We start from the raw sequence: 17,543 nt of genomic DNA, 5'->3' as shown, positions 1-17,543 counted from the left end.
CACACTTAAAGGAGAGAGTTAACTGCTTGTAACATTGAAGCTGCACTAGAATAGTTTCATTAAAATGTGTAAAGAAGTTAGATTCTCCAACACAAATAAATTTGCCTCCCCTACCACCCATGAAGTTAGCGCCTCTCCCAACATTTGAAGGATCAGCCCCCCGAAATGTAGGTTTTGTTGCGCTCCTGAATACAAGCACAAACACCATTTACCATAGCCAAGCATGCACAACCAGTCATCCTTACATTTCAGTGTGCACTCGTTCACCATACAGGCACACCCAGGCAGCCACCCATACATTTAACATTTAAGTGTGCTCCCTTTCACTGTACACGCACACACCCAGTCACCCATACATTTGTGTGTACCCTTTCACCATACACTCACACAGGCAGACACCTCCACATTTAAGTGTACACCCTTTCACAATACACTCAGACACGCACACGTCATGTGGTGGAGTTGGGCCCTATTACTTCAAAAAGAATTTGGGCCTCAGTATAAGTTTGCCGGTCCAGTAACAACGGTACCGGTAAGCTTGCCGGTATCGTTGTTGCCAGACCGGCAAACTACAAGTTCTGCTCACGGGTGCCTTCCCGCCCACCAGGTCTGACCTGGCAGGCGTACCGGCATGCACGAGCAGAGCATGTCAGATGCACCGGCACCATTCTAAATGGTGCCGGTGCATCCGAGCTCCCCATTCCCATTGAACCCTATGGGGATCAAATGGGAATGGGGAGCATTTTTTTGGCGCACGCAAATGGGCAATTACCGGGTCCAGTGGGGCCATAATGACCCAGTAATTGCCCATTCATGGGTGCCGGAAAAAAGCGAAGGTTTGGCGGCAGCCTGCCAGTTTTACCGGCAAGGCTACCGCCAAACTTGTAATGAGGCTGATTGTTTCTTTTTTAAATCATAGGGCTCCCCACCCCATGACATGGAGGCCTCCAGCCTAGGCTCTTCCATGTCATGGGATAGGGGGAGCCCTCGGACTTCAAAAAGAAAGTTTCTTTTTGTGGTCACTCTGTCTTTATAAATATTATTTCTGTTACTGAAATAATTTCTTTATGAAGGCAAAGTGATTTCAAAAAGAAGTTAAAAAAATATTTTGAAAAAATATTTTTTTAAAATTTCTTTTCAAGTGGGGCTCCCTCCCAGGACATGTGCGGGTGGGCCCCCCTGCCCCGCAGGGGCTGCGGCGGCCCCTGTTACGCCAGTGGAGTCTGGTGCCACGTCCATGGTCGCAGCTGCCGAGGGGAGGTCCAAGAGGCCATGGTTGGAGGTGGACTCCTCGGTAGCAGAAGGGGCAGCTGAGCCCCCACATGGGCGTACTGAGGAAGACGGCACCGAGTCATCCAGGTTGGTGGGGGGTGGGGTTGAGGAGGAGGCTGTATCAGCTCCATTCATGGGGCCTGGGAGCGGTGGTTCCACTGGTGCGAGTGGTGCAGTCCAGGGGCAAGAGGCAGCACAGGTTGCCGCGGAGGAGCCTGTGTGTAATCCTGTGACTGCATCATCCCGCACCAGCAGGGATGCCTCTATCCAGGCCCATTCGCAGGTAGTGGATGCGTCTACAACAACTGGCCGTCCTCTCCCTGCGGACTTGGCAATCCCTGACCATGTGCAGCCTGTTGTAGTCGGTGTGGTGTTGTGCACGCGTGGTATTGGGGATGACGTGCATGGTTCTAGGCAGGACAGTGCACGTCATTTCAAATACCTGCGTGGCCGCCTCGACTTGCTAGGACAGGTCACTGGTGCAGGGTTCCTCCGTGTGCTGGATGCTCTTGCAACCCCCTCCTCAACAGCACCCCCTATGTGCCAGTCGTCCTCTGTGCCGTCTTCCTGCCCATGTATCACCTGGGCCCCCTGTGGAGCTGCCCCTGAGCCCACGGCCAGGCTGGTGGAGAACACATCCCTGCCACAGTCGGGAGTCGGCGGTCCAGCAGGGGTGGTCACAACACCAATTGGACCCCAGCAAATGGAGGATGTGCAGGCATCATTGAGCAGGGCACGTGCACAATGGCGCTGGGGAATACCATAATCCAGGAGGCTGTCGTGGTGGCAGAGGAATTTGGAATTGAGGCAGCAACTGGCTCACGTGGGAGGCGTCATCACTCGGGGCCAACAACATCCCGGGGGCAGGCATTGGGCGACGGGCAGGAGGACCCAGGAATGGAAGTGTCTTCCGTGTGGCAACGGTTGGGCCAGCAAATCGATGCAGAGTGGCGGTGGCCAGAGAGGCCATGGCTCACGATGGTCAGGGCAGAGAACTCCATGCACCGTGCGCTGAGGCGGGCTGAGAGCCTCGTGGCAACTTGCAGGGACTTGGAGGAGTCCATGGCAACATCCTTGCGAGACCTTGAGGCCAGGGAACAGGCCTGCCTTCGGGACATCGACGTGGAGTTCGATGATGCCCTGGCCTGGAACATGAAGAAGTGAGCCGTCGGACTAGCCCGCCTCCTTTGTATATAGTTATATAGGGTTAGGTTTCATTTTGGTTTTTGTTATGATTTGGAGTCCACAGACATTGCTCCACTTTTTGTATATAGTTGTATTTTTCATAGGGTTTTATGTAGATTTCATTTTGTTTTGGGATCATGGACCCTTCAGACTTTCGGTGTACATAGTTCAGGACCTGTACATGATTTTTTTTTTATCCCATGAAGGAATGTTTTTTTATGGTTTTCGTTTTGGATTTCGATTATTGGACTTTGGAGATGGACCACTTTGCAGTTTGCATTTTTTTCAAATTTATTTTTCTCACGGATTGTGCATTATTTATGATTTGAACTTATGACTTTTTCAGTTTCATCTTTTTATTTCATTTTGTCATTTCATATTTATTTTAATACCTTTCACAAATGTTAATTATTGGTGCGGTCTACTCTAATTGGTTTGGTGCATGTGTCAGTCAGCATTGGCTCAGTCATGTGTCACTGCTGTGTGTCTCAGTTGGACATGTCTTTGGGTGCATGCGTGTGCTTTTCTGAATGTCATGGCATGTGGCATTTACTGGGGAGTGGGTACAATGGATGGTGGTGTGATTGGACTGGGGTGGTGCAGCGTGGGGTGTGATTTGGGTTTTGCATTTGTAACGTGGACCTGTATTGTGACAACGTGTTTGTTGGGGGGACATGAGTCGGGGCCTGCTGGAAGGTTGCCGTCACTGGGGGTGGGGTGGGTGGGACATGAGTCGGGGCCTGCTGGCAGATTGCCATCACAGGGGGTGGTGGACAACATGAGTCGGGGCCTGCTGGTAGGTTGCTGTCACTGGGGTTGAACATGATTGGAGACATGCCTACTGGCATGCTCATGGGTGATTGGGGGCTCCGTTGTTGCGTGGGCTGCCTGCTGGCATGCTCACGGGTGATGGGGGGGCTCCGTTGTGGTGTGGGCTCCTTGGGAGATGCGTTTGCGGGTGATCCAAGCACGCGTGTCCTTTTTCACACGATTGGGTTGGCGCGAGTGGGTTATGCATATTCCGGGGTTGCGGGAGGAGTCTTACATGCGATTGGGCTGGCGCAAGCGGGGGAAGCGTAATCCGAGGGGTGCGCGAAGAACGTGTACCCAGCTCGCGCCAGCCCAATCGCATGTAAGACTCCTCGCACACCCCCGGGAATATGCATACCCTGCTCGCGCCATCCCAATCGCGTGTAAAACTCCTAGCGCACCCCCGGAATACACGTACCCCGCTGGCGCCAGCTAATCGCATGACAAGCGCACTTGCATACCCCGGAATACACGTAACCCGCTTGCGTCAGCCTAATCATGTGAAAAGCGGACTTGTGTACCCCGTTATTCGTGCACCCGTGTGGTGAGGAGCCACATACACTCCCTGTAGGCAGCCCACACCACAGGGGACCCCCCTACAACCCTGACCATGCCCCACAGGCAGCCCATCACCCCAGGCCATGCCCCGCAGGCTGCCCATCACCCCTGGCAATGCCCGCAGGCAGCCCACACCACAGGGGACCCCCATACAACCCTGACCATGCCCCGCAGGCAGCCCATCACCCCAGGCCATGCCTCGCAGGCTGCCCATCACCCCTGGCCATGCCCGCAGGCAGCCCATCACCCTTGGTTATGCCCTGCAGGCAGCCCACACCACGGGGGACCCCTATTAACCTGGCCATAACCCGCAGGCAGCCCATCACCCCTGACCATGCCCTGCAGGCAGCCCACACCATAGGGGACCCCCTACAACCCTGACCATGCTCCGCAGGCAGCCCACACCACAGGGGACCCCCCTACTACCCTGACCATGCCCCACAGGCAGCCCATCACCACTGACCATGCCCTGCAGGCAGCCCATCACCCCTGGCCATGCCCCACAGACAGCCCAACACCCCTGGCCATGCCCTGCAGGCAGCCCACACCACGGGGGACCCCTATTAACCTGGCCATAACCCGCAGGCAGCCCATCACCCCTGACCATGCCCTGCAGGCAGCCCACACCACAGGGGACCCCCTACAACCCTGGCCATGCTCTGCAGGCAGCCCACACCACAGGGGACCCCCCTACTACCCTGACCATGCCCCACACACAGCCCATCACCACTGACCATGCCCTGCAGGCAGCCCATCACCCCTGGCCATGCCCCACAGGCAGCCCATCACCCCTGGCCATGCCCCGCAGGCAGCCCACATCACAGGGGATCCCCCTACAACCCTGGCCATGCCCGCAGGCAGCCCATCACCCCAGACCATGCCCCACAGGCAGCCCACACCACAGGGGACCCCCCTACTACCCTGGCCATGCCCCGCAGGCAGCCCATCACCCCTGACCATGCCCCGCAGGCAGCCCATCACACCTGGCCATGCCCCGCAGGCAGCCCACACCACAGGGGATCCCCTACAACCCTGACCATGCCCCACAGGCAGCCCACACCACAGGGGACCCCCCTACTATGCTGACCATGCCCTGCAGGCAGCCCATCACCCCTGACCATGCCCCGCAGGCAGCCCACACCAAAGGGGGGACTTTTCCCACACGATTTGCCTGGTGCAGGCGGGGTACGCGTATTGCAGGGGGTACGTGAGTAAATTATCATGCCTTTTAGCTGCCGCAAGAAGGGTACACGTATTGAAGGTGGTGTGCAGGGAGATTTTCACGCTTTTAGGCTGCCACGAGCAGGGTATGCGTATTCGTAGGGATGTGCGAGGAGTTTTACCTGCAATTGTGCTGGCGCGAGCGGGGTACGTGTATTCCGAGTAGAGCACAAGGAGTTTTACACATGATTGGGCTGGTGCGAGCAGGGTATGCTTATTCATAGGGGTGCACAAGGAGTTTTACACGTGATTGGGCTGCCGTGTGCGGGGTACGCCTATTCGTTGGGGTGCGCGAGGAGTTTACATGCGATTGGGCTGGCGAGTGCTGGGTACGTGTATTCTGAGGGCTGCGCAAGGTGTTTTACACGCGATTGGGCTTGCGCAAGAGGGTTCCGCATATTCCGAGGGGTGCACAAGGAGTTTTACATGCGATTGGGCTGGCACGAGCGGGGTACGCACATTAATAGGGGTGCGTGAGGAGTTTTACACGTGAATGGGCTGCCGCGAGTGGGGTACCATATTCTGAGGGGTGCGCAAGGAGTTTTACACGCAATTTGGCTGGCACGTGCAGGGTACGCGTATTCCGAGGGGTGCGCAAGGAGTTTTACATGCGATTGGGTTGTCGCGTGAGGTGGAGTGGTGTTTTTAGCGCAATTTCATTTTTGGGGGGCTGTATGCTGGTCCACTGGCCTTCGCGCCATGTAGGGGATTTGTGCGGATGTTTTTGGTGCAAGGGGCGGGGTTGGGGTGTAACTGGCACTGCTGCAGGGTCGCTGCACCACGGCTGGTTATGGATGTTTGCCAGCCGCGTGCGCCACTTCTGCGCTTGATTCCATGAATACCCTGAAAAGCTGTTTAGGAGGAAATGTCTTGGTGTGTCTTAGTTTAACCTCTACTACTTAGTTTATTGGTCAATCCTGTAATTATAATTATTGAATTTTAATGTATTTTAAACATTGTATTTATTATCTATAACTAATCTACTCTGATCTCCAATATTAATATTTGGATATGTAATGTCTAGAATATCTATTCACTAACCCGGAAACATCAATTGCGAATGCTCCTGTTATTGTGATATTAACAGATGCATCTTGTTAGCGTCCTTTTTTTTTAAACCTGTTCTATATTATGTAATTTTATGTGCTGTTTTATGGATAGATGATTTCTATCCGGAATGATATAGTAACATGTATGCGGTTTTGACACATTTTTCTCGCTTTATTAACAGGTTTTTGACCCTTTGACCATGGGACATGACGCCTTTAGTGATTGTTACTAATCGTAATGTTGTAGACCTTGAGTTTTCCCGTTACTGATTAGAACTATTTCTATAATTCCCTTTAGATCTACATAAGCTCAATTGTTATCAATCAAGCTGAACAGATAGCATTCACCGCCCTGAAGATGGATTTTTTATAATCTGAAACGCGTTGGCAACTCACCAACAGTTATGATGATATTTTGGATTTTACGAACTCTAGTTGAGACTGAATCAACATGTATTGAGCATTTTCATGTTACATGTTCTTTTGGACTTCCTAATATATTGTGATTTGATGTGGTGAACTCTGATGATACAGTGACAAACTATACTTGTTTGAGACTTAATCAACATGCATTAAGTGTTTCTATGTCATATGTTCCTCATTTACCTTTGATTATGCAATTTTTTTGATTGAATTAAATCCACCAATATTTATTTGAGAACTATATGATACATTAAAAAAATATTTTGCAATTTCATTGATATTATGGTGAATTAATTTTTGCTGCATGTACGGCTATAACCCTTGAGATTTACGCATTTTTTTTTGACAAAACTGAAGTTTGGTTTGGAGTTAAATTTGATGTTGGAGTCCCTGTTTCGGTTTGAGTGACTCGCACTTTAATCTTAAAGGTGGACCAGTGTATTTCACTTGGGATCCTGTATCCTCTAGGAGTGCATTAGAGGGCTACCATACGGCAACGCATAATTTTGTCTTATCCGGAATAATCAAACATTGTTTGATTGACTGATTGATTGTATGTCGATCTCCTCCAAATAAACTACAGACTGTAAATTGAGTTCTTCAATAAGGTATATTGTTCTACAAATATCGTTTTGCACTGTTCACAGCCTTCCTCCTCTATTGACTAGCTCTCCCTCGCTCAGTCTGCAATTCTAGAACCAAGTTCAGTAAGCGCTGGCAACATTCCATACACTCTGCTACCATCTTAGCAATGACAAAACAACACATTGGGCCTCATTAGGACCCTGGCGGAGAGGGTATTACGCCAGCGTAGTGCATGGCGTACCTCTCCGCCATACTACGAGTTCCCGTAGCGCCATGGAGGTTTTCTCCGCCTGGTTTTACCAGCCGGAGAAAACCATGGCGCTACGGGACCTCGTTGTTAATTACGCCACCGTATTTTACGGTGGCGTAATTAACTCCTTCCCCACTCCCATTATACCCTATGGGGCAAAAATGGGAATGGGGAAGGGCAGAATGGGGATTGGGGATTTACCGCTCCGCCGAGGTCGGAATGGGGCGGTAAATCCGCCAACCCCCATGGCGCTATCGGCGGCTTTCCGCCATGCTTCGCGGTGCATTTAGCACCGCGAAGTCCGCCTGGGTCGTAATGAGGCCCATTGTTCCATGCATCACCAGAAGATCCAAGTAACAGAAAATCAACAAAGCATCAGTATGGTGCAATCCCATACCTTGGTTCATCAAACAAAGTTTTTAAGAATGCAGTAGCCACCCCCAATGAAGAGCATATTGCATTAGTCAGGAGATGTGAATAGGGGGTCAAATCAGAGGCAGTGGAGCCACAGTGTCAAGGCCTATATCCGGCTTTGCCACCAGAAAATACATTGACCCTGGACGTCTTATCTCACTGTATAGTACTGTGGTGTCTTAGGTGAAAGGGTTTGAATTCTCACCTTCTAATAGCATTGTTTAGCCCATTTTCCGCTCTTTCTTTTCATGTTGGCAACATTGAGTGGAAATAAAGGAGACCGTGTAATTGTCAGGACTGTAGGATACTTTTTTAAAGTTTAGTCTAGTTGACACAAAAACTGCTTGTTTTTTTCTATATTTCTAAAGGTCCTTCTACACATAATAAATAATGTTTACATCTATGTGAAACAATAACTATAAACCGGTGAAGTTATCACAGACTTTCTTTTGTCGATTGTATTCAAATCTTTAAAATACAGTAGACAAGGCAGATGTGATTGTTTAGGTGTACAGCAATTAGTATTCTTATACTTGTAGAATGTACTTGTAGATTCCATGTGTACTGGAGAAATTTAAGCTAACATCATTCTCCCTTTGCTTAGCATGTTTCTGCAAAGATTTATTGTAAAATATTGTCATTTTAGTTTACGATGTGATTTGTGTACTTTCCAAGTCACGTCTTCAAAATTGTGCCTTGCTATATTATGAGAACTGGAAAACAGCGTGCAAAATTACCAACATTGCAACATTGCAGATAGGGTCAAAAGTATTTGATTCTGGTTAAATCATTTAGCCTCACAACGTTTAAACTGTTGAACTTGTCAGTCCCTAATATTTTCTAAAAAAATGCCAGCCTCTAAAGGTAATTTAGTTCTTAGTGTCACTCTTCCGAAATTCCACAGTCATGGTTTAATTGAAGGTTATAAGAATTGGTTTGTGCGTGTCTTTCTGCGCCACCCAACAAAATGTATAGGTGTGGGTTTCCGAAGAGTAGCATGTGATAGATTGGGCTACACGACTCAAACCATAGGGTGTCTTTTATTACAATAAGGTTTGAATTAATTTTCAAATCGCATGTGCTCACCCTAATAATATGGTGATATATTCATGTATCATTGGGATTATTTATTTCATTTTGTTATTTTATACGCAATATTGCACTAACAAAAAAAACAAAGAATCTGATATGCTTTTTGCAATATTTGGACTGTATAATTCTTACATTGACCTTTACGAAGAAAGTGCTATAGACCACTGTACATTGCAATTATTTATTAATATGATGCTTGTCAATTTAAAAAAATCATATTTATTTATTTATTTCATTTTTGTAACACCCAGACTCAACGGTATCACAGCATTTGTACAAAATAGAACAGGATAACAGACAATTAGCAGTCAGATAGTGTATGAGGGAAGGGGTAACAATGACCTTATTCACATTTATTGAAGAGCCGGATTTTGACTCGTTTTCTTAAAGATGGTGTAGGATGTTTTGTCACTGATACGAGGTGGTTGCGAGTTCTAGGGTATGGGGCAGAGGCAGCAATGCTGACCCCTCCATCTCTGGCCTTTTTTAATCTTGTGGTAGCAAGCAAGGTACAGTGAGAGGAGCAGAGAGCATGGGCATGGTGTTTCAGAGAGAGGCTCTTGTTCAAGTAGATGGGTGCCACATTATAAATGCAGTGATGCGTCAGTGTCAAAGTTTGGAACTGGATGCAAGCTTTAATGGGTAGCCAATGGGCTTCACGCCTGGAGGCATGTGATGAGATCCGAAAGGCGCCTGTCCAAAGCTGCCTGAAGTGCTTTGTCCTGGGGGAGCTGCACCTTAGATGGGTTTGTTGACGAAGGTCCCATGAGGAGGACATTACAATAGTCAAGTTGGGAGGGGAAAGGAATTGTCTGCTCAGGGAAATGAGCCTTGCAGTGTTTTCAGTGGATGAGGCCAGGACTTTGATGTGCTTAGACATCAAAAGCTTGCTGAGGTGAAAAGTGGAGCCCACAATGAGAAGTCTGATCTTATCATCATTCAGACAAAGCTTGTGAGTGTCCATCTTGTTGATGATGAGGGTGGTGTCCTCAGAGTGGTTGCCAGTGATGGGGATGAGTATTTGTGTCTCATCAGCAAAGCTGGTCTATGTGATCTCAAAAAAGTTCAGGATATCAATGAATGGCTTGGTTGAGGGTGGGGGACGGGCAAGAGCCTTGGGGGACACCCAGTGGAGCTGGGATGGGGGTCTGCTGCCGGATTTCCAGTGCAGATTCTTGAAGCGTGATCTCCAAGGAAGGATTTCACCCCTGCAATGGCATCGGTGGAAAAAAGGAAGTGTAAATCAAAATGTTGGCAGAGCGTATCATGGTCGACCAAGTCAAAAGCAGCTGAAAGGTTGAGGAGGACTAATGCAAGATTCCCTACATCCCGAATGCTATCCAACTGCATTTGACGGTCCAGCAAAGAAGTCTCAGTGCTGTGATTCGGTTGGAACCCCCGACTGTCTTGTGCCAAGAAGATGACTGGATTCAAGGAAGTGCTGGACATGGGAATAGGCAATACAGTCAAGATTTCTGAGCAGAAGGGTACGGTGGTGATATTGTAGTAAACCATGAGCCATATGATGAGCCATCATAGGCCATAATCCAACCAACATAAGCCATTGTCAGCCAACACATGCTTCGCACACTCTGAGCTTTCTTAAGGCTGTCTGTAGTCTATCAGTAATACAAATTAAGAATCACAAAGAAAATCTGCATTTTTCAATAGGAAAATATTCATGATACAAAAACAAATCCAAAAAATCATAAGACATTCAACAGAGAAAAGAAAAACAATGTCAGTGGTGGATGAAAAGAAAAAGAAGGGTAGTCTGTTAGATTATTATGTACTTAAGAGTATATATGCCAAACACATTTTACTCTGTACTCATCCTTTGATTGTATCATAACTTAGGCAGCTTGTTAACCTTATCTCATCCTTCATTAACAGTGAGTGGGTGCTTATGCTATTATGTCATTTGCTATTGATTATTTTGATAATCATCATGATTCATATGGTGCAAAACCTATGTTGTGGACAATTCTGCACAATTGATCAAAGTTATGATACAACAAAAGGATGAGTACAGAGCAAATAATTGTTGGCATACATATACTCATGTTTGTATTATTTGTGTTGCATGTCTTGGAAGTGCAGCCATAGAACTCAGGGATTACTTTTTGGGCGCACATTAGAATGCAGGCCCCATTGTTCACAAGGCAATTGGGGGAACGCAGCTCACTATATATGCCCCCTGATCTAACAACAGCTCTAGTAAAGGAGCACAAGAACCAAATAAAAATAAAATTGAATATCTCATCCGAAAACCACATTTCAGTACCCGCGAGTTGTATATTTTGCTCCCAAGCTTCTTTGCCCAGTCGAAGAAAACACTTCTGCTTGGTAAATGCCCCCAAAAGGACACCTCTATCATTTATTCTCTCACTCGGGTGCTCTAATCTTCTTTCTTCCACCTTTAACCAGTGCTTTATAGGGTCAGTTGCAATGTGGATTCTCTGTCAGCACAGGCTCAAATTTAATCGGCATGCGGTTGCACTATACAAATGATGGACAATCAGAACATAACATTGCACTAGTTTCAGACAACTTGTCCAGATTTACCAAGTGTGTCCTCCTTTTTATCACCATGGACATCAATAAATTTATGGCACCAAGCCTCTGACTAATTATGGGCCTGGTGAAATTACTGCATGCAGCCTTTTTCCAACAATACCAAATGGTATAACTGCAGGCATATTAATACCTGTGTGTTCCCATATAGCGCTTTTTGACAGATTTCTTCAGCTTCTAAGTGCTGTGATTAAGCGTTAAGCATCTGTTGCAAGGGTTGGAACGAGTGTTAAAGACCTGGGGCACGAGTTAAAGGTCTGAGCGAAGTGAGGGTGTTTAACTAGGGCCCCGGGACGATGGTTCCAAAAATTACTCTTGGGTCGGTGGGAGGAAGAAAGCAGGCGGGCGAAACCTGCCTTCAGGCGGCTTGGAACACAGGCTTAGATTAGCAGTTTCAGCCCATGTTGGGTGCCTCCTGATTGGCTGGTTCTCCTAACAACGGTGCTAATTAAGCAATGTTACCCAAACAGGGGGGGCTTAATGGGCCAGGTAATGCCCTCCGCCCAGGTGTTATTGCTATTAGTACCCCGTCACGTTGTACCGGGATACTAATGTATTTTCTTTTGTAATTGAGAAATGACATGTTCCCTGTTTCTCAACTTTAAAATTGTTTTAAAAAGATGGCCGCCATATATCTGGGAAAGAGGAACTACACGTAGTCCCTTCTCCCTTTCCATGGAACCCATTGCCCGGTCGGTGTCACGCAGAGAACACTAGTGTTCCCGATGCCATAGAGGGTGCAGACTGACGAGGTTTGGGGCAGGAGCTGTACCGTGTGGTACCCATTCTGATCCTCCTCATTGGCTGGGAGGACTAAGCCACACCCCCACCAGGTACTAGTATAGCATTAACTTTATCTTTTCTTTTTTTTATCAGTGTTTTGGCTTACAATAAACCTTTCACCAATTACAAAAACACACATTTGTAAAAAAAAAAAAAATGTTTAAAAAAAAGCATTAACACCCAATCCGGTGGGCCAAATCAGGTGTTATTGGCCCAGGGCCCGAGGAAAAGGCCAGAGGAGCGAGGGCCTTTAAAGAGGGTCCCTGGGTTTCCAATCTGGAAACCCAAGATGTTACTAAACATTTACTTTCATTCAAAGAATGGGACACCATGTGCATCCCATTCCTTGAATGAAAATACTGGCACAAGATGCCCACCATGGATATGGAAGGTGGGGCTCCATAAGGAGTCCCTGTTCTATTTCCATGGCGGCCGGCAAAGGGAAACAAGTGAAGCTGCAATAGCAGCGGGTGTCACCGCTGCCACAATCGGGTAATTGGGGTTGAGGAGGGGGGTTGGGGTTTCTGGAAAAAAATGAAGGGAATGGGAAGAAGATGGCGCTGCGGGGCAGGGAAGCAGCCTCCAGGTTCGATGGAACGTGGGCTGAGATTAGTAGTTTCAGCACGTGATCCAGGGAACATAATTGGCTGCTCCCCCACTCCAGGGTGCTAATAGGTGTTATTTTTTTTTATTTTAGTCCATTCATCAACCTTGGAAGATTAAACACCCAGTTGGTCCTGCCTTGGGATTTGAACTTGCAATGTGCATTTGCCCCCATGTTAAAGACCAACGCGATACTCGGAAGCTACCGAACTGACGCTATTATGAGTTAAACAGGTTTATCACCATTAAAGAGGTGGAGTCACGCCTTTCAAAAACGCCTCATAAATTGAAAACTGTTTTCCTGTATTGGAATGAAGCTCAAACACGTCCGCTCAATGCCGCTAAACAAAGGTTTGGTACAGGGACTACAAACGACTGCGAGAATGGAAATGGATCAAAAAATGGGTTTCTCATAATTGGGCAGACTTCCAGAAAGACGAAGTGCATACACTATAATTACTTCGTGCTTTATTTTCATTCGGAAATCCGCCGGACTCATAGAAAGGGCCCATGTTGCGAACTCGTGTGCCCGTGTAGAACGCACTCACTCACCTTGTGTCTCTAAATTGTGAGCATGTGAAAAAAAGAGGGCTGAAGGCCTCCCTCTGTGACACGCCGGCCTGTCACGCTCGAGCCCATCTGTGTGAGAGTGATTCCGTGCGCGGCCCCTGTCAGCCTTTCCAGGCCGCAGCGTAGTCTGGCAAATCCATTTCCCAGCCTCCCTTCCCATTAAGGGCTGAAGCAGTATTCCAGACCTGGAGCAGATGGCTATTTCAAAGGGGTTTCTTGAACCCAATGACAGGGCGGTGCAGGCAGGGGGCTTCAGGGAGCCATCCCTCCTTTCTCTCTCGTCTCTTGACGCAGGAAGTTGCCATTTTTGTATTATTTTTTTTATTGCCAAGAAGATGAACAGAGGCCCTAAAGCGCCGTAGAACCTCTGTAGGTCCCCCACTACAAAGAAGCCATGTTAGTGGTTATAGGAAGCGCCTAGTCACATTATATGTGTGCAGTAAAAGAAAGGCAATTTTAGTGAACTATTAAGAACAAAACCCCACACTACAATTAAAATAGACAGAAACAGTCACTTAATTTGCCCTTTCATATAGGACTCACTAAAAACAACATAAATAATTAAATATGTAGCGTTGCTTTGAAGGATATACATGGGCCTCATTATAAATATGTGATGACGGTAAAATGTTTTTTTTTAAATGTCCATGTTTAAAATACCACCCAATAGTGAGGTGGACCCGAATGGGAAACTTGCGGCATGTAGCACATAGAAAGTACCGCATGTGACAACTCGCCTCCATTTACCCCGTGGAGTACTTGCTGTTTACCCCGTGCTATAAATATCCCATGAGAGCTCAACTCATAGCTAGGTGACATTTTAAAAATAAGTGATATTTAAAATACCGCAGAGATTATTAAGAATTTGAGCTCCTGTAATAATGCCAAACTCACTTAGTTACCTTTACTGCATGCAGAAAGCATGGCGTAACTTAAGGGGCCCCATGATTCTGAGTCATGCAGACCCCTCAGGTTTATTTGCTTTTCGTAGCCCCATAGGGATCCCTGGGGAGATGGTATATATTATCATAGGCAGTACTACCGCATGCAGTAATATTTCATGCAGTACTGAGGAAATTTCATCTACATAAGATCTGTGTTTTTTTGAGTTTCATTGTTAAAACTCATAGTTTGGCAGAGCAGTATAAAATAAGGTATTCTGAAATAACCCATGTTTGTCCACTTCTGCCATCCTTGTAAGGACCCTCATAATGTGGGTGCTAGCAATTTAATTTTAAGTTAAGCATTCTCTAATTTCTTGGGACTTTACACATTCAATATTCTTTGCAATTACTCATATAATGGATACATTTCAAATGCATGGCACTAAATATTCAATCCAAATACGATTTATTTTCAGGGTTTGCTGCATTTCCATTTTATTCAGCTGTAGCTTCACCTGAATTCATTTAAATGTCTATTTTCAAAATAGTAAAAAGGAAACTTCATACATATTTGGCACCTGTTATGTCATTATTCACTTTGAAAACATTTCTACGAAATGTGCTCCATTTCATTCTTGTTTTTGATTACTATTTTCCCTAAAATTTCTTTGGATTGTACGTTTAATGTAATTGTAAAAACCGATCTAGAAATTCATCACCAGAAGACGTCAGGTAAATTACTTTGTGAGCCGCGTGACTGAGGACCCGTTCAGCGTCGCCTAAACATATTTTACTTACTGCAGGGGGCCAAGTGTTCTCCAAGCTGGATCTGAGGTCGGGGTATCACCAGCTAGAGCTCCACTCAAACTCGAGAAACATTACAACGTTTTCCACACATGAGGGACTCTACCAATTTAAACACCTAAGTTTTGGCATTTCGTCTGCGGTGTAAGTCTTCAAAAATTCCATTAGGGGAGCACTGGCGGGTCTCAAAGGGGTGCTCAATATGAGTGATGACATTCTGGTTTTTGCCGAGTCCCAGGCTGAGCATATGAAGAGATTGGAGTCCACTTTGCAGAAGTTGAGGGAGCTGGGCCTTGCCTTACATTGAGGGAAGTGCGAATTTTTCAAACATCATATTGGGTTTTTTGGCTTCCTCTTCCATGCCAACGGTGTCTCGCCGGACCCGGAGAAAATCAAGGACATCCGCGAGGCGGCGGCGCCTCAATCCCCCACAGAGGTACGTAGTTTCCTGGGGATGGTTAACTACTGTGGGCGGTTCATCAGAGGTTTGGCGTCACTGTCCGAACCTCTCAGAGCCCTGACAAAGAATGAGGCCACGTGGGTGTGGGACAAGAGAGAACAGGAGGCCTTCCAAGAGATCAAGAGGGCCCTCTCGGATCGGGACACGATGGCATATTTTGACCCCACTGCAGAATCGGAGATTGTTGTAGATGCCAGCCCGGTGGGACTGGGTGCGGTTCTCATGCAAGCCGACGCTAGAGGTGACATGCGCCCCATCGCCTATGCGAGTAAGGCTCTTATCGACACTGAAAAACGCTACTCGCAGATTGAGAGGGAGGCGTTGGCCATCCTATGAGGCTGCCGTCATTTTCGCTTGTATATTCTTGGAAAACCTGTGACGGTCGTGACGGACCACAAGCCACTTCTGCCCATCCTAGCGGGTGTGTCGTCGAAGCCGCCTCCGCGAATTGAGCGCTGAATGCTCGCGCTCATCGAGTATGGAGTCAAGCTTGTGTACCGGCCAGGAACGAACAATCCAGCGGATTACCTGTCCCGGCACCCGAACTATGAGCGAGGGCAGGGACCCAGTGAACTGGTGGAATGCCAAGAGTTTGTTCACAGCATTGTGGAGAGCGCAATGCCGGTGGCACTGTCTAGGGCAGTAGTGGCCGAAGAGTCGCCAACGGACAAAGTGTTTAAGATTATTCAGGCTGCGGTAAGAAGTGGGGAGTGGAAAGAGGTGCTCCAGAACAACACCAGGTGGGAGGTCAGGGCCCAGAAGGATCTTCAAGCGCTCTGGAGAGTAAGGGATGAACTCTCGATATCGGATGATGGTCTGCTGCTGCGGGGACGGCAGATTGTCATTCCGCAGGCATTGAGGGCTCGTGTCCTGGAATTGGCACACACAGGACATCAGGGGGTCGCAAAGACGAAGACCCAAAGTATGGTTCCTGGATCTGGAAAGCCTAGTGTAATCACATGTGAGGAGGTGCCTGCGGTGCCAAACGGCGAGTCCCATAGAGAGAGCTCCACCCATCAGCTCCATGGAAAGGAGTGAGAGCCCGTGGGGCACAGTTCACGCTGACGTTGGGTCGACTGGGAGGGGCATGTACTTTTTGGCCGTAGTCGACCAGTGGTCGAGATACTCGAAGTGGAGGTAGTGGAGTCAACAGCGAGCGAACACACCATCATGGCCCTGGACAAAATGTTTGCGACTCATGTTTTTCCCGAAATCCTGGGCACCGACAATGGGCCGCTGTTCACGGGGAGCCAGTTTGCGCAGTACTTGAGAGAGAAAGGGATCCACCACCGGAAGGTTTCACCCCTCTGGCCTTGAGCGAATGGAGAAGCTGAAAGACTCATGAGGACCCTTAACAAGGTATTCAGAATATCGGCCAATGGAGAGGGTCACCTGAAGAAGAAACTGGTCGAGTTCCTGCGGAAATACCGAACCACGCCTCGCCAGTCGACCGGTGTTGCCCCGGCCGAAGCTTTGTTTGGGCGCTGCCCGAGAGGTCTGATCCCGGAAATGGAGGGCCGTGAGCCCGGGGTTATAGACAACGACAAAGTCCGTGAGGAACGAGCGGCACGCAATGTGAAGGAAAGTGCGAGGAGAGGCTTGCAAGAAAAAGAGGTTGCCGTGGGAGACTCGGTGCTCATGCAGAATCGTCGACCTGAAGGGAAGCTGTCGCTCCCGTACGAACCTCAACCATGGACCGTTCCCCATGTCAAGGGGACCATGGTCACAGCGGCCAACGAGAGAAGGACCGTCACCCGCAACCGATCCTTCTTCAAAAAAGGTAGATGTCCAACGTCCGGAAGGAGAACCGGAAGAAGTTTCCCCACCCGAAGCAGTGGCTGAGAGCCCGGCAGTGGACGTGCCAATGGACATGTCGCCACGGACAGATAGCCCTCTATTGACCCAACGGAGCAGCAGCCGCTATCCCATGCGACATGATTGCAGACTGCCGGTTCGTCTCAAGGACTACGTCCTGGACTCAGGAGACTGAGCCGACGTCCGAGTCA

The 17,543-nt window shown here is 48.1% G+C and overlaps 1 pseudogene; it reads right to left on the bottom strand.

Moving 5' to 3' along the window:
* The window catches only part of LOC138492868 (lysine-specific demethylase 3B pseudogene), a 121,365-nt pseudogene extending 108,034 nt beyond the window's left edge, over window positions 1-13,331 (bottom strand).
* Window positions 13,332-17,543: the final 4,212 nt, after the last annotated feature.

Source organism: Ambystoma mexicanum, chromosome 10 (genome assembly GCF_040938575.1).
Source record: "Ambystoma mexicanum isolate Mex_15411 chromosome 10, UKY_AmexF1_1, whole genome shotgun sequence".
Lineage (NCBI taxonomy): Eukaryota > Metazoa > Chordata > Amphibia > Caudata > Ambystomatidae > Ambystoma > Ambystoma mexicanum.
This window is presented reverse-complemented; position numbering and strand designations above follow the sequence as displayed.